Source organism: Gossypium hirsutum, chromosome D04 (genome assembly GCF_007990345.1).
Source record: "Gossypium hirsutum isolate 1008001.06 chromosome D04, Gossypium_hirsutum_v2.1, whole genome shotgun sequence".
NCBI lineage: Eukaryota > Viridiplantae > Streptophyta > Magnoliopsida > Malvales > Malvaceae > Gossypium > Gossypium hirsutum.
Genome location: NC_053440.1, coordinates 16,912,460 through 16,937,072, shown reverse-complemented (window position 1 = coordinate 16,937,072; position 24,613 = coordinate 16,912,460).

The following is a 24,613-nucleotide window of genomic DNA, read 5'->3' as shown; positions in this document are numbered from 1 at the left end:
TGATAGTTTATACGTAGAAATTGTGAAAAAAGTAAAATTTTGCAATGAAATAAATTTCAGACAGTAGTAGTGATGTGACTTTTAAAAATCACCAAGGATAGTATAAAATTAATTAGAGGGTGAATGATATATATAATTAAATATTATTGAGTCTATTTTCATAGAAAAATAATGGTGTAGAAAAATAAATTTTATATTTTGAGATATGTGGATTTTAGTTAGATATGATCAGAACTGTTTTTGGAGTCCCCTGTTCTGACTTTAGAAAATCATTAAAAATTTTACAAAAATATTTATGAGTTGTAATTTATATTTCTAGATTCCTTAATGAGTCTATTTTCTGTAGAAACAAGTAAGAACACCTTATTAAAATTATACAAAGATAAAATTGAATTTTAGTGACGAGAGATCAGGACAGTGAAATAGTGAAATAAGGAAGAATTTAACTAATAAACTGTACTAATTGGCTGAACCAAAAATTCTGAAAAATTACGGTAAAAATATATATGTCTAGTTTCAGGGAAAATTTACGGATCTAAAATTTTGAGTTTTGTAGCTTGAGTTATAATTAATTTAGTAACTGCTGCACAGGTGGTTGTTGTGAATAGTGAAATTAATTTTAAAAGCAAATGTTTATGCCTCAAACTAGTAAGTTAATTCAAGTAACGCCTCGTGCTCGACTCCAGCAACGGTCTCGGGTAAGGGGTGTTACATGGTATCGAGACTTACCTCCATTGTATAGGCCCTCCTAGTGAAAAAATGAAAAAGAAATTTTAGCTATTGAATTTTTTTAAAAAAAAAGAAGAAAAACTATTTGATTAATATTATTTACCTTTCTCGTGCACTACGAATGGCTTATATAAGCCACTGTTTTGATAAAAAAAATTCAAACAAAATTAAAAAATAAAAATAAAATTGAACTTAAATAAGGAAAATGAAACTAGATTTTTAATTGTAAAAGAAAATAATATTATTAATAATGATAATGAAAAAAGAAATAAAAAGAATGAAGTGATTCACTTGGGGTATGGACCAACAAAAAGGGTTGGTTTACTGGTGGGAGAAGAGAGTAAAAGAACAACCTCAACATCACACAATATAGAAAGCTCTTTTGCTTTCTTAAGAATCCCTCTTTTTCGCTTTCAATATTTTGCTTGTCTTGCTTTCATGTCATCCAATCTTTGGATTTTTAATTTTCTTCTCCCCATCTTTGTTTTCTTTGTGTTTCTTTAAAATATTTTTTGGGTTTCAGAGTAAAAAAATAATGGTGTTTATCAATGTAAATAAGAGTTGTAGCCATTTATGATAAGAATATATGATGATTTAAACTAATTAAATGTCACAAGGTTTTCACATTTGTTGATTTCATGAACCCAAGTTTTGCCAAAAGTAGAGAAAAAAATCAATTTTTTCTCTTTTCTTGTCTTATGTTCTTTGCTGTATTGTACTTTCCATTTAGAAAAGACTAAAATTGAAGATGCCATATGGTGATAGGACCACATATAGTGCTTTTGTTTTGGTTAAATCATGCTATTAGTCTATGTACCATGCAAAAGATGTGAATTTTGTCCTTTTTATTTTTATTTGGTCAATTTTAGCTCTTATATTTTTTGAATTGGCCAATTCTAGTCCCTGTACTTTTTAAAATTTTGAAAATTTAGTCTTGAGCCAAATGGTATTAGTTAAATTTGTTTGATTAAATCTTGCTATTAATCTTATTTTATGCATAAAGCTATAAATTTAGTCCATGTTCGTCAATTGAATCATTATTAGGATCTATGCTTTTTGAGTTTTCAAATTTTAGCCTTGACGCAAACGGAAACTGTTAATTCATTAACTAGTTTTTTGGTGAGTAATATGTAAATGTAACGCCCCAGAATGTTTTATTTTTGTTCTTACGAAGGTGTTACACAATTGTGTATTTGCTTTAGTGGTTAAGTGTTCTAGGTGTGTGAGAGATCCCCAGTTCAAGCCAAAACTTGGAAAAATTTTGGTATTTTTATGAATCTTTGGTCAGTAGGCTTTTAAGTAAAAGTTGGAAAATATTTAATAGAATGGGTCTGCTGGTCTAGTGGATAAGTGGAGTGTTGGTGTGAAGGAGGTCCTGTGTTCAATTTTCTGTGATAGCGTGGAGACAGTATTTTTGCTCCAATTTCGTCTAAAAGTTTTTTTGGGGCAAAATTCTTAGTTGTGTTTTATTGGGTTCATAGGGAGTGATTTTAGAAGATAACGGGGGAGAGGTTATCTGAAAATAATCTGATTATCTTTTTGTTGCAAAAAAAAAGTAGAGTTTGGGTTTTCTCTCTAATTACCCAAACTTTTTCTGACATTTTCTTCTTCATTTTTCCCTCTTCTACCGATTCTTTCCCCTAGTTGTTGCCAAAATTTCCATTATTTTTTCCCCTTCCATTTCTTTCTTTATTTTCCAATTAATTTGGTTGTTCATCGTTGGTTGCGTGTGTTCGGTAAGTAACGGTTTTGTCTATTTTCTCTGAAAGAGGAATTCCTTTTTGGTGTTTAGGAGTTAATTAAGGGGCTGGTGGTTTTGAATCGACACTGTGATTGTGCGAAGTCGTGGTTACTCAAGTGAGGTAAGGGTTTTGTTAGGTTTTTAGTCGAGTTCCTTCCAGAATTGGTTGATTAAAAACGAATTAAATGATTAATCTGGAGATTTGTTGGTTGATTTTTAGGTTCTAGAGGCTTAGGAGTGCTTACGCATCAAAAACGATACCAAGTGTGTACCTGAAATGCAAAAAATGGGATTTAAGAAAAAGCTAAAATTGCTTGCTGTCGATAAATAAGAGAAATAAGAGAAAATGATGCGAAAAATTGTAGATAAAGGAAATAAGGGTGTTATAAACTTGAAAATCAACGTTCTGCACTACAATAGTTTTGGACAGCAACAGTAGTCTAACTTTGAAAAATCATCAAAAATAGTTTAAATTGAGTTAGAGGTTGAATAAAATACAAAATTAAATTTTATTGAGTCTAGTTTTTCATGGAAGAAACAATGTAAGCAATGAAATTGTAAGTTATGAGATATAATGAATTTTGTGAGACAATGTCAGAATGGGTTCAGGTTCCCCTGTTCTGACTTTGGAAAAATCATCAAAAATTGTAAAAAAATAATTAGGAGCTTAAATTTATATTTTTAAATCCTTAACGAGTATATTTTCAATAGAAATAAACGGAAACATCATCCAAATTCCGTACTAAGAGATAAATAATTTTTAGTAAGGAAAGGTTGAAGCTGTCAAACAGCAGAATCGGGATAGATTTGAAGATTTTACTATACTTATTTGATAAAATATAAATCTAAAAAATTTATGGTAGAAAAGTATTTGAGTCTAGTTTCGAAAACATCAAGCGGATCTTAATTTGGAATTTAGTAGCTCAAGATATAAATAATTTAGGGACACTGACTCAAGTAGACAATTTTGAATGAACATATAAGTAAATAATGAATATTTAGCTAGCATGGGTTACATTAAAAATGGATCACACAGCCAAGGCCAATTTGGGCCGAGTGGACCACACGGGCACACATGGGCATGTTGGCCCATTTTTACCGGAATGTTTCTAAGGTTGCACGGGTCACCCAAGTCGACTGTGAACCTACTGTAAGGTCGGTAAGCGCTACTTAAACCCCTAAATGTGTGAAATTGATTGAATGATATATGTACTGAGTATGTTAATATCTGAACCGAATATATGTACTAAAATTGCATAATAGCATATCATCCATTGTATGTTGCATTGCATTGGGTTAGGGGATGCTATTCGGAGGAAGTGTATTGGAAGGCTTTAAGCCTAATTTAATGGCAGCTCAACTGCAAACTACTGTTTTGTGCCGGATTCGGTACTACTTAGAGTGTAGGGATGGGTTAAGGCCCAAACTGTCACTAATACTGAAAAGGGTTTAGGCCTAAGACTGTTCAACTGTGCACTGTGAATACTGATTATTTTTCTGCTTCTGCGGGTTACACACTAAGTTTACGTAAACTCACCCTTTTTGTTTAATGTGCACACGTAATCCCCAGACTTAGACGGATTGGTGTGACGGAGGACTCAACGATGACCACAGAAACTTTTGGACTTCATGGTTTTCAATTTACATTTTATGATTTAATTATTATTGATTATTTGGGTTGTAATTTAAGGACCCTCTGGGACTGTGGTTTTAAATTTTGGGTTTTTATTTATTTATTTTACTTTATGGATTTATACCTGCTGGTCGTAGGAAATTCGGTTTTCAAAAAGTTGAAGTAGTTTCTAAACGCATGATCACTTAGACTGTTTTATTAAAGCTTCCGTAACGAGGGATGTTTCAAAACAAATGTTTTAAATGAATAAAGATGACTTCTAAGTTCTAACAAAGGTTTACTAAAGATAATAACATGGAATGTTTTCAACGTAACAACGAGGTTTCAAAAATATTATCGTGTGACATCACCAGATACGGCCATAACGTCTAGGCTAGGTTTGGGGTGTTACAGTAAAAATAACAAGCTAACATGACACTACACATGTGATCATATGTTTGTGGCCTCATATTTTGTAAATAGCATAATTTAATTTAACAAATTTAACAATTATCTTTTCGTCATAAGTGAAATATCAAAATTCAAAAAGTATAAGGACTAAAATTGACCAAATTCAAGTACAAATATTAAACTCATAACTTACACATAATATGGGGACTAATAACAAATTTACCTTTTTTTCTCACTCCAACTCTGATTCCGATTCTATATTTATTTTTGGGTAAACTACACCAACTGCCCCTAAACTATATTTAAAATTACATTTCGGCCACTCAAGTATCAAAAGTTACATAATGGTAAGAACACTTGAACTCTCACCACTAAATTCTCCGTAGATAAGTTATCTTTTAAAATCACAACACAAAGATTTTACAATCAAATACACTCACACAAATAATGTTTCTCACTTGAATAGCTTAAGTGCTTTCAATAATCAGGACATCAACCTATACAAGTCTCTCAATTATATAGAACATAATGAAGATCTATCACAACCCTATTAAACAACAACTAAAATAGGTGAATACAATATAATATTAACAACCAAGGTAAACCTGGATGGTTAATGGTTAAGTCTTTAACATTCCAATTCGATCCGACTTCCTCGATCCAAGGGATTAGATAACCTTGATTTGATCCAATTCTCCAAATAAGTTTCTCTAAGTGATATGATCTCCATTGGTGGATTAAATATAATCTACGATCTCAGCTTAGCCCAAAGATATGGTTCAATAAATTGCCACTCTTCTAAATATGACAAGTTGTTGATTGTCTCAGTGTTGATGAAAATTGGCACTTCCTTAGGTACATCTCAACAACTCCAAATATTTCAACATTTACTTAATTGATTTAACTTTTAATGTTATAATGTTAAAATCACTAAACATTAAGTTGTCAAGCTTAAAATATAGTTTTTTTAAAAGATACATATTAATAACATTTATCAAATTAAATTTATATTTTTTCTCAAATATAATAAAATTTAATTACATTCATTAATTAAAGTAGAGAACAGATAAATAAAAATTATAAAAAAAATTGAATATTACCAACTTTAACATTAAAATAAATTAATTTAACAATATAAAACAAATAACCTATAAAAATTGTTAACAATATTATTTAAATTGTTAAAAAATAATTTTAATGTTCAAACCATGATGAATTTTTGTAGTTTTAATATTAAATATTTTTAAGATTAAATAAAATTAATATAACTAATTCTAAATTAATTAAATATTTTTTTAAAATAATTTGTACTTTTTTCAATTCATTAATGATTTTAAATAAGAATTAAATGTCACACATCCATGTGCCAGACCATGTAACTCTCGAAATAGCCCCACACGCCAGTGTGCTAGGTCGTGTAACTCACTGACTTGCATGCAAAGGAACCTTCAGGGGACACACGACTGTGTCACCAGGCCATGTGTAACACACGGCTGAGTCACACGCTAGTGTCTCAGGCCATGTGGACCTAAAATTTGCCCAAAATCAAACCATTCCCAACACCAATTCATGCATAATCCTTTAGGCCCTTTGTGCAGATAATATAGGCATCAAAACCGAATCAAAACACACATATAATGACCAATTCAAGAGGCCTAAATCAACTAACCAATATGCCATTCAAGGCACCTCAAATGCATTCATCCAAAACTTACCTAAACATGTATATGTTACAACATTTCAATCATCAACATCTAGTTTAATAAATTCCCAAAACAGGCCATATCTTGACCATAATCAAACCAATTCAACACATACCATTTGAGCCATTCAAGCATACAACATAACATAGCCACATTAACACAAGCTAACAAGGCATCAAATGTGCCAAACCAAGATAACTTATACATACCAAATCATTAACTAAACATTCAACTAAAAAAGTCCACCTATACATGCCATTATAATCTTGGCCAAAACATTCAAAAACTATCGATATTTATGTTGGATAGTGTGATAGGTTTTCGATGAGTTTCCAAATCGATCGAGCTTCTGATAATCTATAAAACATAGGAAATAAACTATGTAAGCACTTAATGCTTAGTAAGTTCGTAGAAAATGAAACACAACTTACCATTTCATTACATAACAATAAGTATAAACATAATGTATCCCAAACCACAGGCTTGGCACAAGCCTAACATCATCATCAATACACAAGTTAGTGCATTTAAACATAACTCTTTTGGATTAACAACATGATAAGCCATTTTCATAAGAAAATACATCATTTGATTCATACATCCTTTTCATGAACATATACATAATTCCATTTGGAAACTTACTATTTCAATCCCTTTTCATGCCCGTTGAACTATATAGAATATTATCGGATACTCGGGAAAGTTCACACAAAGTGTGCTTAAACATATAACTGTGACCTTTCCTTTACATCATTGCTCACACAAGCTGTGAAATGGGCCTGCTCACACGAGTTGTGGGTTAGAATGTAAGCTACACGATGCTGCTCACACGAGTTGTAGAGTATCCGTAACAAATGTAGGACCTCAGCCAGTGGTAGGACATTCAACACCAGCACCCGAACCATGAAATCCCTAATGACATGTCATTTGTATCCTACGAATTTCTAAGGTTCAACCGGGACTCAACATCCGTTAGTTCATTATAACATTGATACGATTATACATTAATCCATTTACATTAAAATAACATAGTAAACATTCAAATTAAACAACATTAATTTGATAACTTTTCATACGAACTTACCTCGATAACTAGAGGCGTAGAAACGAAGTTGAACTAATCCAAGGCTTTAGCTTTTCCCCGAACTAGATCCGTACGTGGTCTATCATAATCTAAATAGACAAGTTCAATACATTTATTACCTCTAGTATTCAATTTAGTCCAAAATTCATATTTATGCAAAATTCTCATTTTGCCCTAACATTTTAACTTTTCACAGTTTAGTCCTTAAGCTCATAAATTGAAATCTAAGCATTTTAATCCTCCTTTCAAGATAATCGATTTCTCTTGGACTTAAACCAACCAATAACAATCATCATTTCATAAATTTAACATGAACTTTTACTATTTTTACAAACAAGTCCGTAAATGCAATTTACATCAAAAATCACTTTACAAAACTTGTTTATTTATCAACAATGACTCATAATCTATCATTAAATATCAAGAATCATAAAAAATTATTCATGGTATAATCCTCAATATTTAACATTTTACAAATTGACCCCCAGGCTAGCTAGATTAAGCTACAACGATCTTGAAAACATAAAAATCATTAAAAACTAACCTTAAAACACCAACATGCATGAGCTAGACTTAGCGAACCTTCAAAGCACCAAAAATGGAGTTTTTGTTCACTATTTAGGTGGAAGAAAATCAATTAGAAAGATGATACCATCTTTACTTTGTTTTAATTTTTACTTATTTATCAAATTACTATATTAACCTTGGTGTAGAACTTTACATAATACTTAAACTATGTCCATATATGTCCACTAAATTTAAGAATGGTACAATTACGATTTAAGTCCCCTCAGTTTAAAGTTTTATAGCCATTTGGCCCATTTAACAAATAGAACTCCATTTTTACATGTTTTAAGATTTAGTCCCTTTTCACTTAATTACTCATGCAAATATCAAAATTTCTTAACAAAATTTTAATACGACCTTACAAACATCCCATAGACATTTAAATAATAAAATAAAATTTACTCGTCAGACTTGTGGTCCCGAAACCACTATTTTAATTTCACTAAAAACGGGCTATTACAACTCTCCCCCTAAAGGAATTTTCATCCCCGAAAATCTTACCAAAAAATAAGTTCAAGTATTGAACTTTCATAGCTTCTTCCAGTTCCCAGGCAGCCTCTTCTATTCCGTGTTGTTGCCAAAGAACTTTGACTAAAGTTATACTTTTATTTCTAAATTCTTTAACTTCTCGAGCTAGATTTCTGACCAGTTCTACATTGTACGTCATGTCAGGTTGAATTTCAACATCAACTGGTGATATTACGTGTGAAGGATCTGATCAATATTGTCATAACATTGATACGTGGAATACAATATGAATCTTTTCTAACTCCGACGTCAAAGCTAACTGATAAGCTACTAGCCCAATTATCTCAATGATCTCAAACAACCCGATAAACGATGGACTAAGCTTTCTTTTTCGGCCAAATCGAAGAACTTTCTTCCAAGGTAATACGTTCAGAAATACTGTGTCACCGACTTGAAATTCAATATCTTTTGTTTTCAAATCTGCGTAAGATTCCTGTTGGTCCAAAGCTGCTTTCAAGCTATCACGTATCACTTTGAACTTTTCTTCGGTTTCTCAAATCAAATCACCACCGAATAACCTTTTGTCGTTCAACTTTGTCCCGTATAATGGAATTCGACACTTTTGACCATACAAAGCTTCGTCAGATTTGTGGTCCCGAAACCACTGTTCTGACTTTATTGAAAACCGACTGTTACAACTCTCCCCCTAAAGGAATTTTTGTTCCTAAAAATCTTACCAGAAAATAAATTCAAGTATTCCACTTTCATCGCTTCTTCTGGTTCCCAGGCAGCCTCTTGTATTCTGTGTCGTTGCCATCGAACTTTAACTAAAGTTATACTTTTATTTCTCAATTCTTTAACTTCTCGAGCTAGAATTCTGATCGGTTCTTCACTGTAAGTCATATTAGGTTGAATTTCAACATCAACTGGGGATATTATGTGTGAAGGATCTGATTGGTATCGTCGTAACATCGATACGTGAAATACATTATGAATCTTTTCTAACTCTAATGGAAAACCTAACCGATAAGCTACTAGCCCAATTCTCTCAATGATCTCAAATGGCCCAATAAACCACGGACGGACTAAGCTTTCCTTTTCAGCCAAATCAAAGAACTTTCTTCCAAGGAAATACTTTCACAAATATTGTGTTACTGACAAGAAATTCAATATCTTTTCTTTTCAAATACGCGGAAGATTTCTGTCGATCCAAAGCTGCTTTCAAGCTATCACGTATTACTTTGACATTTTCTTCGGTTTCTTAAATCAAATCAATATTGAATAACTTTTTCTCACTTAGCTCTATCCATTATAATGGAATTCGACACTTTTGACCATACCAAGCTTCATCAGATTTGTGGTCTCAAAACCACTGTTCCGACTTCACTGAAAATCAGTTGTTACAACTCTCCCCCTAAAGGAATTTTCATCCCTGAAAATCGTACTAGAAAATAAATTCAAGTATTGGACTTTTATAGCTTCTTCTGGTTCCTAGGAAGCCTCTTGTATTCCGTGTCGTTGCCAAAGAACTTTAACTAAAGCTATACTTTTATTTCTCAATTCTTTAACTTTCCGAGCTAGAATTCTGATCGGTTCTTCACTGTACGTCATATCTGGTTGAATTTCAACATCAACTGGGGATATTACGTGTGAAGGATCTAATTGGTACCGTGTAACATCGATATGTGGAATACATTATGAATCTTTTCTAAATCTGACGGCAAAGCTAACCGATAAGCTACTGGCCCAATTTTCACAATGATCTCAAACGGCCTAATAAACCAGAGACTAAGCTTTCCTTTTCCGCCAAATCGAAGAACTTTCTTCCAAGGCAATACTTTCAGAAATACTGTGTTGTTGACTTGAAATTCAATATCTTTTCTTTTCAAATCTGCATAATATTTCTTTTGATCCAAAGCTGCATTTAAGCTCTCACGTATCACTTTGACCATTTATTAGGTTTCTTACATCAAATCAACACTGAATAACTTTTTCTCACTCAGCTCTGTCCAGTATAATCGAATTCGACACTTTCGACCATACAAATCTTCGTCGAATATGTGGTCTTGAAACCACTATTTCAATTTCTCTTAAAATGGGTTGTTAAAACTTTTCCCCTAAAATAATTTTCGTCCCCAAAAATCTTACTAGAAAATAAGTTCAAGTATTGCAGTTTCATAGTTACTTCTGGGTCCCAGGCAGCCTCTTCTATTCCATGTGATTGCCAGAGAACTTTAACTAAAGCTATATTTTTATTCCTTAATTCTTTAACTTCCTGAGCTAAAATTCTGACCAGTTCTTCACTTTACGTTATATTAGGATAAATTTCAACATCAACTAGGGATATTACGTGTGAAGGATCTGATCGGTACCATCGTAACATCGATACGTGAAATACATTATGAATCTTTTCTAACTCTAACGGCAAAGCTAACTGATAAGCTGTTGGCCCAATTCCCTCAATGATCTCAAACGGCCTAATAAACCATAGACTCAGCTTTCCTTTTTGGCCAAATCACATAACTTTCTTCCAAGGCAATACTTTTAGATATATTATGTCGCCGACTTGAAATTCAATATCTTTTATTTTCAAATCTGTGTAATATTTTTGTCGATCCAAAGTTTCTTTCAAGCAATCACGTATCACTTTGACCTTTTCTTTGGTTTCTCAAATAAAATCAACACCGAAAAAATTTTTCTCGCTACACTCTTTCCAGTATAATAGAATTCGACACTTTCGACCATACAAAGCTTCCTCAAATTTGTGGTCCCGAAACCAGCATTCCGACTTCACTGAAAACGGGTTGTTACAACTCTCCTCCTACAAGAATTTTTGTCCCTGAAAATCTTACAAGAAAAAAAGTTCAAGTTTGCACTTTCATAGCTTCTTCCGGCTACAAGGCAGCCTCTTCTACTCCTTGTCGTTTCCAGAGAACTTTAACTAAAGCTATACTTTTATTTCTTAATTCTTTAGCTTCATGAGCTAGAATTTTAATCAGTTCTTCACTGTACGTCATATCAAGTAGAATGTCAACATCAACTGGGGATATTACATGTGAAGGATCTGATCGATACCGTCGTAATATCAATACGTGGAATACATTATGAATCTTTTCTAACTCTGATGACAAAGCTAACAGATAAGCTACTAGCCCAATTCTCTAAATGATCTCAAACGGCCCGATAAACCATAGACTAAGCTTTCCTTTTCGGCCAAATCAACGAACTTTTTTCCAAGGAAATACATTCAGAAATACTGTGTCGCCAACTCAAAATTCAATATCTTCTCTTTTCAAATCTGCGTAAGATTTTTGTTGATCCAAAGCTGCTTTCAAGCTATCAAGTATGACTTTGACCTTTTCTTCGGTTTGTCAAATAAAATCAACACCGAATAACATTTTCTCGCGCAGCTTTGTTTAGTATAACGGAATTCGACACTTTCAACCATACAAAGCTTCGTCAGATTTGTGGTCCTGAAACCACTGTTCCGACTTCACTAAAAATGGGCTGTTACAACTCTCTCCTTAAAGGAATTTTCATCCCAAAAATCTTCCCAAAAAATAAGTTCAAGTATTGTACTTTCATAGCTTATTCTGGTTCCTAGGCAGCCTAATCTATCCCGTGTCATTACCAGAGAACTTTAACTAAAGTATACTTTTATTTCTCAATTCTTTAACTTCTCGAGCTACAATTCTGATCGATTCTTCACTGTACGTCATATCAGGTTGAATGTCAACATCAACTGGGGATATTACATGTGAAGGATCTAATTGATATTGTTGTAACATTGATACATAGAATACATTATGAATCTTTTCTACCTCTTACGACAAAGCTAACCATTAAGCTACTATTCCAATTCTCTCAATGACCTCAAATAGCCCGATAAACCACATACTAAGCTTTCCATTTTGGCCAAATCGAAGAACTTTCTTCCAAGGCAATACTTTCTGAAATACTGTGTTGCCGACTTGAAATTCAATATCTTTTCTTTTCAAATCTGTGAAAGATTTCTATCGATCCAAGGTTGCTTTCAAGCTATCACGTATCACTTTGCACTTTTCTTCGGTTTCTCAAATCAAATCAACACCAAATAACTTTTTCTCGCTCAGCTCTTTCTAGTCTAACAGAATTCGACATTGTTGATGCTACAAAGATTCGTCAGATATGTGTTCCTGAAACAACTATTCCGACTTCACTGAAAACGGGCTGTTACAACTCTCCTCCTAAAAGAATTTTCGTTCCCGACAATCTTACTAGAAAATAAGTTCAAGTATTGCACTTTTATAGCTTATTCCAGTTTCCAGGTAGCCTTTTCTATTATGTGTCATTGCCAAAGAACTATAAACTAAAGCTATACTTTTATTTCTCAATGCCTTAACTTCCCGAGCTAGACTTTTGATCGGTTCTTCAGTGTACGTCATTTTAGGTTGAATTTCAACACCAATTGGGGATATTACGTGTGAAGGTTCTAATCAATACCGTCGTAACATCGATGCGTAGAATACATTATGAATCTTTCCTAACTCTAACGGAAAACCTAACTGATAAGCTACTGGCTCAATTCTCTCAATGATCTCGAATGGCCCAATAAACCACGGATGGACTAAGCTTTCCTTTTCGACCAAATCAAAGAACTTTCTTCCATGGAAATAATTTGAAAAATATTGTGTTGCTGACTCAAAATTCAGTATCTTTTCTTCTCAAATTTGTGAAAGATTTCTATCGATCCAAAGCAGTTTTCAAGCTATCACGTATCACTTTGACATTTTCTTCAATTTCTCAAATCAAATCAATACTTAATAACTTTTTCTCACTCAACTCTATCTAGTATAATGGAATTTAACACTTTTTACCATAAAAAGCTTCATCAGATTTGTAGTCCCGAAACCATTGTTTTGACTTCACTGAAAACGGGTTGTTACAACTTTCCCCCTAAAGTAATTTTTGTCCCTAAAAATCTACCAGAAAATAAGTTCAAGTATTACACTTTCATAGCTTCTTCTAGTTCCCAAATAGCCTCTTCTATTCTGTGTCATTACCAAAAAACTTTAACTAAAGTTATACTTTTATTTCTCAATTTTTTAACTACCCGAGCTAGAATTTTGATCGGTTTTTCACTGTACGTCATATCAAGTTGAATTTCAACATCAACAAGGGATATTACTTGTGAAGGATCTGATCGATACCGTTGTAACATTGATACGTAGAATACATTATGAATCTTTTCTAACTCTGATGACAAAGCTAACCGTTAAGCTACTAGCCCAATTCACTTAATGATCTCAAACGGCCCAATAAACCAGAGACTAAGCTTTCCTTTTCAGCCAAATCAATGAACTTTCTTTGAAGGCAATAATTTTAGAAATTCTGTGTTGCCGACTTGAAATTCAATATCTTTTCTTTTCAAATCTATGTAAGATTTTTGTCGATCCAAAGCTGCTTTCAAGCTATCACGTATCACTTTGACCTTTTGTTTGGTTTCTCAAATCAAATCAACACCGAATAACTTTTTCTCGCTCACATCTGTCCAGTAAAATGGAATTCGACACTTTCAACCATACAAAGATTTGTTAGATTTGTGGACTCGAAGCCACTATTCTAACTTCATTGAAAATGGGCTGTTACAACTCTCCCCCTAAAGGAATTTTCGTCACTAAAAATCTTACCAGAAGATAAGTTCAAGTATTGCACTTTCATAGCTTCTTCTAGTTCCCAAGAAACCTCTTCTCTTTTTAATTTTCAATTTTTTAACTTCCCGAGCTAGAATTCTGATCGGTTCTTCACAGTACATCATATCAGGTTGAATTTAAGCATAAACTAGGGATATTATGAGTGAAGAATCTGATCGATACCGTCGCAACATCGAGACGTGGAATACATTATGAATCTTTTCTAACTCTAATGACAAAGCTAACTGATAATCTACTGGCCCATTCTTTCAATAATCTCAAAAGGCCTGATAAACCAAGGGCTAAGCTTTCCTTTTTGGGTACATTGAAGAACTTTCTTCCAAGGTAATAATTTTAGAAACACTGTGTCGCCTACTTGGAATTTAATATATTTTCGTTTCAAATCTGCATAAGATTTCTATTGATCCAAAGCCATTTTCAAGCTATCACGTATCACTTTGACATTTTCATCAGTTTCTCAAATCAAATCAACATCGAATAACTTTTTCACACTCAGCACTATTGAGTATAACGGAATTCGAAACTTTTGACCATACAAAGCTTCGTCAAATTTATGGTCCCGAAACCACTGTTTTGACTTCACTGAAAATGGGCTATTACAACTCTCCCCCTAAAGGAATTTTCATCCCTGAAAATCTTACCATAAAATAAGTTCAAGTATTGCACTTTCATATTTTATTCTGGTTCCCAGGAAGTCTATTCTATTCTGTGTCGTTACTAGAGAACTTTAACTAAAGTTATACTTTTATTTCTCAATTCATTAACTACCCGAGCTAGAATTTTGATCGGTTCTTCACTGTACGTCATATCAAGTTAAATTTCAACATCAACTGGGGATATTACGTGTGAAGGATCTGATCAACACCATTGTAACATCGATACGTGGAATACATTATGAATATTTTCTAACTCCGATGGCAAAGCTAACTGATAAGCTACTGACCCAATTCTCTCAATAATCTCAAATGGCTCGATAAACCTCGGATTAAGCTTTTTTTTCGGCCAAATCAATGTACTTTCTTCCAAGGCAATACTTTCAGAAATATTGTGTCACCGACTTGAAATTCAATATCTTTTCTTTTCAAATTTGCATAAAATTTATGTCGATCCATTGCTGCTTTCAAGCTATCACGTTTCATTTTGACATTTTCTTCGATTTCTCAAATCAAATCAATACTGAATAACTTTTTCTTGCTCAGCTCTATCTAGTATAATGGAATTCTACACTTTTGACCATACAAAGCTTCGTTGGATTTGTGGTCTCAAAACCATTATTTTGATTTCACTGAAAAGGGGTTGTTACAAAACTCCCCCTAAAGAATTTTCGTCCTAAAAAATCTTACCAGAAAATATGTTCAAGTATTGCACTTTCATAGCTTCTTTCGGTTTCCACGCAGCCTCTTCTATTCCTTGTCATTGCCAGAGAACTTTAACTAAAGCTATACTTTTATTTCTCAATTCTTTAACTTCTCGTGCAAGAATTCTGATCGGTTTGTCACTGTATGTCATATCAGGTTGAATTTCCACATCAATTGGGGATATTACATCTGAAGGATCTGATCGATACCATCGTAACATCGATACGTGGAATACATTATTAATCTTTTCTAACTCTGATAGTGAAGCTAATGATAAGCTACTGACCCAATTCTCTAAATGATCTTAAATGGCCCGATAAACCACAAACTAAGCTTTTAGTTTTGCCCAAATCAAATAACTTTCTTCCAAGGCAATACTTTCAGAAATACTGTGTCGCTGACTTGAAATTCAATTTTTTTTTCAAATCAGCGTAAGTTTTTGTTGATCCAAACCTGGTTTCAAGCTATCACGTATCATTTTGACCTTTTCTTTGGTTTCTCGAGTCAAATCAACACCAAATAACTTTTTTCTCGCTCAACTCTGTCCAGTATAACAGAATTCGACACTTTCGACCATACAAAGCTTTGTCAAATTTAAGGTATCGAAACCACTGTCTCTATTTCATTGAAAATAAGTTGTTACAACTCTTACCCTAAAGGAAATTTCATCCCCAAAAACCTTACCAGAAAATAACTTCAAGTATTGCACTTTCATAGCTTCTTCCGATTCCCAGGTAGCCTCTTCTATTCCATGTCATTGCCAGAGAACTTTAACTAAAGCTATACTTTTATTTCTCAATTCTTTTATTCCGTGTCGTTCCTAGGTAGCTTGATAATTTTTGTTATATTCAAATTCAACTAACGGTAGCAATCTCTGCCAGTTACCTTCAAACTCTAATACACAACATCGAAGCATATCTTTGAGTATTTGAATTACATGCTCAAGCTGACCATCGGTCTGTAGATGAAACATTGTACTAAAATGCAGTCAAGTACCTAGAGCTTCATGTAACTTGCTCCAGAATCGAAATGTAACCCATGGATCCCTCTCAGAGATAATAGAAATTAGTACACCGTGTAATCTAACTATCTCGACAACATACAACTCTACCAATCCCTCAAGTGAAAAATCCGTATGCACTAGAATGAAATGCGCAGATTTCATAAATCGATCTACAAGGACCCACACAACATCTTTCTTTCTCGAAGATAAAGGCAATCTCAATATGAAATTCATCGTACAAGTTCCCACTTCCCCTCTGGAATCATCACAGGTTGTAACAAACCAGAAGGTACCTGATGTTCGGTTTTAACTTGCTTACAGACTAAGCACTTTGATACAAACTCTGAAATATCTTATTTCATACTTGACCACCAATAAATTTGTTTCAAATTAACGTACATTTTATTGCTTCCAGGATGAATCGACAAGCTACTACTGTAAGCTTCCTGTAAGATCTTTTGAATGAGATCAGAATTTCTTGGAATACAAATTTTGTCTTTGAAGTACAAACTAATGTCTAAACCAACATGAAAATTTGAATCAGATATCAACTCAATCTGTTTCCTTTTAGCGATCAAATTTGCGTCACTTTTCTGAGCTTCTCAAATCTATTGCAAAAATGTCAGTCTAGCTTTTAATTCTGCCAGAATTGAACCATAATCAATCAACATCAATCGCGTGTTCAACACTCATAAAGTAAACAGAGATTTTCTACTCAGTGTATCAACAACAACATTAGCCTTTCCCTGATAATAGTCGATAATCAAATCGTAATCTTTCAACAATTCAAGCCATCTGCGTTGTCTCAAGTTCAAGTCTTTCTGTGACATCAAATACTTCAGACATTTGTGATCTGTGAAGATATGACATTTTTCTCAGTACAAATGGTGCCGCCAAATCTTTAAAGAAAATTCAATAGTTGCAAGCTCTAAATTGTGAATCAGATAGTTTTTTCATACGGTTTCAACTATCGAGAAGCATACACTATCACTTTGCCCTCTTGCATCATAACATAGCCCAAACCTTTCAATAAAACATCACTATAAATTACAAATTCTTTACCAGACTCTGGCTGAACCAACACAGGTGCCTCGATTAACAATGCTTTCAACTGATTAAAACTTTGTTGACATTTCTCAGACCATTCAAATTTAACATCTTTTTGCAACAATTTCATTAACGGCGTAGCAATCATCGAAAATATTTTAACAAATCTTCTATGATATCCGACTAAACCCGGAAAACTTCTGACTTCTAACACATTTCTCATAGGCTTCCAGTCTACTACAGCTGAGATTTTACTCAGATCAAATCTAAAACCATTTTCCGATACTACATGTCCCAAAAATCTGACTTCTCGAAGCCATAACTCACATTTGTTGAACTTAGCGAACAATTGTTTTTCACGTAAGGTTTGCAAAACAATTCTCAAATGCTGGGCATGCTCTGTCTCATCTCGTGAATAGATCAAAATGTCATCAATGAATATAACAACAAATCTATTTAAGTACAGTCTGAAACTTATGTTCATCAAGTCCATAAATATATCAAGTGCATTACTCAAACCAAATGGCAACACAAGAAACTCATAAAGTCCATACCTGGTCCTGAACGCAGTTTTCGGCACATCATAGTCTTTAACCTGTTGCTGATAATAACTAGAACGAAGATTGATTTTTGAGAATATCGTCGCACCTTTCAACTGGTCAAACAAATCATCGATACGTGGTAATGGATACATGTTCTTGATCGTGACTTTGTTGAGCTATCGATAATCGATACATAGTCACATTGATCTGTCCTTTTTCTTGAAAAACAACACAAGAGCACCCCTAGGAGAAAAAATGGGCCAAGCAAAACCCCTATCTGTCAACTTTTGTAGCTGTGCTTTCAACTCTTTCAATTCTGTAGGTGCCATTCTATACGAAGCTATCGATATCTAAGATGTTCTTGGAATTAACTCAATAGCAAATTCAACCTCTCTGATCAGTGGTTGGAACGACGGAAATATGCAAGTGTACACAATCGCAACAAGTAATAAAGTACCAAGTAAATGTCGAGTTATCGTACTGACAGGGACTGTGAAAAGAATTATTTATGAATGCTATTTAAAACACTTTGGTGAAGAAAAATATTCTGTTTGAAGAGGGTGATTAAAAACTAAGATTTTAAACTAAGTGAACTAAATAAATAAATCTCAAATGCATGATTTCAAAATACGATTTTAATCAAGATGACATAATTGTGTTAGATTAATTACATTTCTTAACTTAGAATTATTAAACTCATATTTATATTGTTACAAATAAATTCACAGAAACTTGGTAATTTGCTAACTTATGAACATACTCACCTTCCAAAATCCATTTATCACTTGACTATATCCCTATATCAATTCAACCGATTAAACAAATTTTAATAGGCAAATATGTTATTGCACATACATCTTATTAAATCGAAATAACCTCTTGTACATATCCCTATGTCAATTCAAACAATTAACTCGATTTAATAAGCACATAAAAACTATGTGAGGTAACAAAGTATCTTTACCTAGAAACATTTTAATCTCAATAATCTTACAAGTTATGCAAGGCAATTGTATCGTCAGATACCGTTGCTAATCTAACCTTCAGCTACCTTAAATGATTAAACATGCACTGATTAAGTACTGTGTCCATTAATTACAATTTCAATCTATTTAAATAATTAATTCATTAGTTACCTAAAAATTGTAATGCAAGAAAAACTTAGTCATGATTTTACTTAATCAAGCATCTTACCGAGGCTTATAACAACATAAACACAATTTCAATAATTTTAACAAATGAAATGCAATCAACCTAACACAAATTAAATTCAAGCTAAATTGATTAAATTAACCATTCCAACAACATAAACATTCATATATATATATATATATATATATATATATATGTTTAGCATAACAACAACAAAAATTAAAGAGATAGGGAGCAAGAATCATATCCGGTGTTTTTCTATGGCTTGAATAGTTGTTCTGTTCTTCCTTCTCTGTTGTCCTAATCGAACAAGGCTGCTATGAACACTTAATTGCTGCTCCAAATAGCTGATAAATGCCCCTTTCCCAAAAGAAGAAATAGGCAAGAGAGCAAGGGAATTTTGGAATGGAAAAGAAGAGAGAAAGTGGAGAGAAGAGAGGAAAGATGTGAATGCTTGAGGTGTGTTTCTAAAATGACCAGCCTAAGGGGGTTTTTCTAGCTGAGGAGGGCTGCTAAAAATAGCCAAAATTATCAGCCAAAGAGCCCTCCCTTGGCCTGCCACACATGTGGCAAGGTTGATTGTTTCAACTTTGCTAATTTAGGCTTGGGGTAAATCTATAAAGCCACCAGTTGTGGAAGGGTTTGAATGCAACTTGAACAAGTCTTCAAGGGCCTCTTGGCAAGCTTAAATAATCAGCTAATAAGCTGATTTGGGTCAGCTCTTGGAACGGTTTTTGGGTTGTCCATTTCTTGGTCGGTTCAGTTCACTCGGTTCGGTTCACTCGGTTCAGTTCAATTGGACCACTTTTTCATAATTAATTAATAATAATTTATTAACCCAAATTAAATTGGATATAAATTAAAATTAATTATATTATGAATTAATACATATAATTTTGGACCGTCTTACGCTAAAATTTAGTTCGCCTCGATACTTCAAATTGCTTCTTGGTTTTCTACTTCTAGTAGTGTTTGCCGAGCCAGTTTTTGCCCTTTGTGCAAATCTGTCGAAAATAACCAAAATTCATCATAATTAATTATAAAATTAACTAAAATTCAAAATTTTAATATTTTAAGGGCACTTTAATTCTTTTTTAAAAATTAATTATTTTTCGACAAGAATTTTATCGAAACTGGATGATTTAAGTTAAAAAGAGTGTAAAAATGTGTAAATTTCTGTGTTTCTAGTGGTAACCTAAGTAATTCTTCCATGAACACATCTGTAAACTCACATACAATTGGAATCAATTTTAACTTATATTCTGAAACTCTGGAATCAAATATATAAGCGAGATACGCTTCACAGCCTTTTTTTAACATCTTTCTGTGCCAACATAGCTGAAATAACATTAGATGCACTATCCAGTATGTCTGATTCAATTCGAAGTTTTTCACCGTTCTAACACTTTAACACAATATGCTTTTGTCTACAGTTCACAACAGCATCATGTAGAGTTAACAAGTCCATACCCAGAATCACATCAAATTCATCAAAGGGTAATAACATCAAATCAGCCAAAAAGTTGCAACCCCGAATCATCAAAAGATAGTTTTTACATACTTTATCAACTAACACATATTGACCTAAAGGGTTCGTTACTTTAACCACAAACTCAGTAGACTCAAAAGGTATTTTCTAATCTAACACTAAAGTTGTGCATACTTATGAGTGTGTTGGACCCTGGTCAATCAAAGCATTAACATTAGTATCAAAGATAGAAAATGTATCGGTGATCATATCAAGTGCCGAAGCTTCCTCTTGAGCTTGAATCTCGTAAGCTCTAGCTGATGCCTGTGCCTTAGATCTCACAGCGGAATCTTTTATCCCACTACAATTGTTTCCTACATTTCCACTGTTCTGAGGTGGTCTCCCTCCTGCAGTTGTATTACTTGGTCGAGTAGTTTGAGCTTTTTCTTTATCAAACCTTTCAGGGTAATTTTTAAGATAATGCTTATAAGAACCGCATCTAAAACATGACCTATCTTTCAATCTGTATTCACCGAAGTGTCGTCTATTACATTGCTGACATTTAGGCTTGTTGTTTCTAACACTGCACACACTCGCTACGGATGTAGCCTGAGGTTACGAGCTCGAATGTTGTCTTCCTCTATCTTTTCCAGAATAACCCACTAAAGCTGATGAACGAATATGATATTCTTTTTACTTCTTCGATTTCGATCAACATTATTTTCCCATAGGTCGCTTTCCTAAATCATGAGCCTCAGAATCAGCTTTTCCCTTCGCTTTGCTAAGTTCATCGGCCTTATGTGCTCTATTAACCAAAACCATGAATTTTATTAACTCAAGAATCTCGACTAACAGCTTGATATCTTTATTTAGGCCATCTTCAAATCGAGTGCACCTAGCAACCTTTGTCGATATACATTCCTGAGCATACTTACTGAGTCGTACAAATTCCCTCTCGTACTCAGCTACTGACTTACAGCCTTGCTTCAATTCAAGAAACTTTTTACGTATGTTATCTAGGAACCTCTTACTCACAATTTCTTTCGAAACTTTGTCTGGAAAAGTTCCTAGTTTACTCAATCTCTCAGTACTACCGCAACCAAGGTGTTCCACCACTGATAAGCTAAATCTTTGAACAATGAAACAACACATTTCAAGCATTCAACTGGAGTACATGATAAGTCATCAAAAACTCTGACTGTGTTTTCTAACCAGAACTCGACTCTCTCTGGATCATCTTTAGCTGTACCTCAGAACTCTTCAACCCTATACTTTCGTATTTTATCAACTAGAGGTTTGCTTCCTCGTACAAATTTCAAACCCTAAGGAACTATGAGGACCGGTGGAGTAGAGGTCGTTGAGCCATTAGGTTCGTTCACACGAACTCTGAAAACCGCTCGAACATCATCTGGAAGAAGGCTTCTTTAGCCTCTCTTCCCCGGCCCTCAAGTACAGGCCTACTACCGCTAGATGTTGCTCTGTGAATGGAGGCTTGCGCATTACTATCAACTTCATTGGTATCAGCTCAGTTGGATGATATTTTATCTATATGAAAGCATAGTTCAATCTGAGTCAAGATTTATTACACTATCACAAGTTATATAATTGCATGTATTTCTAAACTCCATACATGCTACGTTCAATCCTAGAACTGACTAATTCGTAGCTCTGATACCATTACATGTAACACCCCTAACCCGTATCTGTAACTGAATTAGGGTTATGAAGCATTACCGAACAAATAGAACATTTAAACATACATTTCATATAATACCATAAACCACTACACCAAAACAGGTTTTTAGCGGCATTTTTTTAGGCCTTTAGCGACGCTTTCCCCAAAAACGCCGCTAAAGATCATGACCTTTAGCGACGCTTTCCTCAAAAATGCCGCTAAAGAACAAGACCTTTAGCGAGACTTTCCCCAAAAACGCCGTTAAAGGTCATGAAAAATTTTAAAAATTATTATAAAAATGCCACATATCCATTCCTATCCCTTTACTTGCTTAAGAAAATCCTTTAGAACTGTTATCAGTACATACACCATTCCATTCTTTGGTTAGAGATTGCAGCAACAACAAAAGTGAGATTCCACCAGTTATCTCATGCAGCAAGTCAAATTGCCTTTGATTACATAAGATTCCTTTGAAATTTTTTAAAAAAAATTCAAACTAGTTCATATCAACTTGCTCAAGTTGTATGTATAAATTACAAATCAACACCTTATTTGAACTTACAATTCTAGAAAAGCATAAAATGTAGTTCCATGAGCATGCATTTAAAGTAGCAAAAAAATTACTGATTACAGTGACAGTCTAAGCTCCAAATCTAGCTCTTGTGTGTCACTTGATTCTGAATTTTAACTTCTCGATCCCAATGAGTTACTGAGATGTTTCATGCTCCTTGAGTGTGAATCCTATAAGAATGTAAGCCATAGTGTATAATCTCATATACTTTTCAGATTGTAATTAATGTTAAGAGCATCATATTATATTTTCTGAAGATACAAATTCCAAAGTAAAATACCTCCACTGACTGATAAGGAACTGATACGACACGGTGTTCTTCAACCTGGAAAGGGGGTGAGCGAAAGTCAGAAATTGCAAGCAAAAACTTTGATACCAGCAGGTAGAAATCTGGAAGCATAACAAAAATAGTAGATATCAACTATCAGCTAGGTAATTTACCTGTTTATTGATAGAGAAGGGCCGTGAAGCTGAATCAAATCTTAAAACTTAACTAACTGGACAAATATTTCAGCATATTTGACAACAAAAGTGAAGGCAAACATAGAAAACATACCAATGCTTGATCAGATACTAAGGACTTATCAGGGTAAAATAAGTATGCATAAGCTTCTCTATCCGCACGCCCAACCCTTCCACTCAACTATGGGAATTGAAAGAATTATAACAACATTAACAAAGTAAACAGGAGATATAAAACTACAGTAAAGTATTCTATTTTCTCTGTCATGAGAATGAACAACGTTGTAGCCTATTAAATGTTGTGCATAAATCCTTCTGGACAAGAATCTTTTTCCATGGTAGAAGATAAAAGATCACATGAACATACATACAGAGCCACATGTGTATCATTAAAAGATGTAATCCTCTCCTTTTGCTTGACACCGAACCTCTGCATAAACATACAAACAAGAAAATCAAGCATCTCTCTGCCAAATGGGCACAACTTGTATTAGCTAAAAGTACAAGAGATCATTGCAAGGAATTTAGTTAGTACAAATTCTAACACACAGTGTTCCCTAGACCATTTAATATCTACAACCATGAATTGATGATGGTGCTAATTCCAGCATGGCTATAAGCTTTCATTACTTTCCCTTGACTGAAAGATTGTAGAGGAGGTTAAATCATAATCATCAACTCTATTATGAAAACAATATAATTTTTTCTTTTTAAGAAAATGAAATGTGTCCCACATTAGAAAGAAATATGAAAAATGCTCAAATAACTCAATGTAAAAGTAAAAACTGAGAGCTAAAGCTAATATTATAAAACATATATATAATATAAAAAGTTAAGAAAGAGAGTAATTTTGTACAAAAGAAAAGTTTGGATCAAAAAAAGGGAAATAAACTTTGAGTAATTTAATTATATAAAATAATTAAAAACAAAGACTAAATTGGAAAATAGATTTGTTTTTCCATAATGAAAAGGAGCAAAACAATGTTCAAACTTCAAAGAAAATTATGTGAAAAAGACTTAACAAAGACAATATTGATAACATATTTTTTATTTCTTAGAAAATAATAAGAAACACATACAAACTTTGAATCCAAAACTGGAATTTAACAAATACATAACACAGGCAGAACCAATCTTATGTTCAAAAGCAAATATGCTTACCCACCCCCCCCCCACACCTCCCCCAAAAAAACTATCAAAATAAATATTAAAAATCAATGTTGTTAATAAAAAAATTAAAAAAAAAAGAAACTTTGAATCTAAAAATGAAATTACAGGGAAAAATTAGTTTAGAACTTTGAATGTGATGGGAAAAAGAAACAAAAGC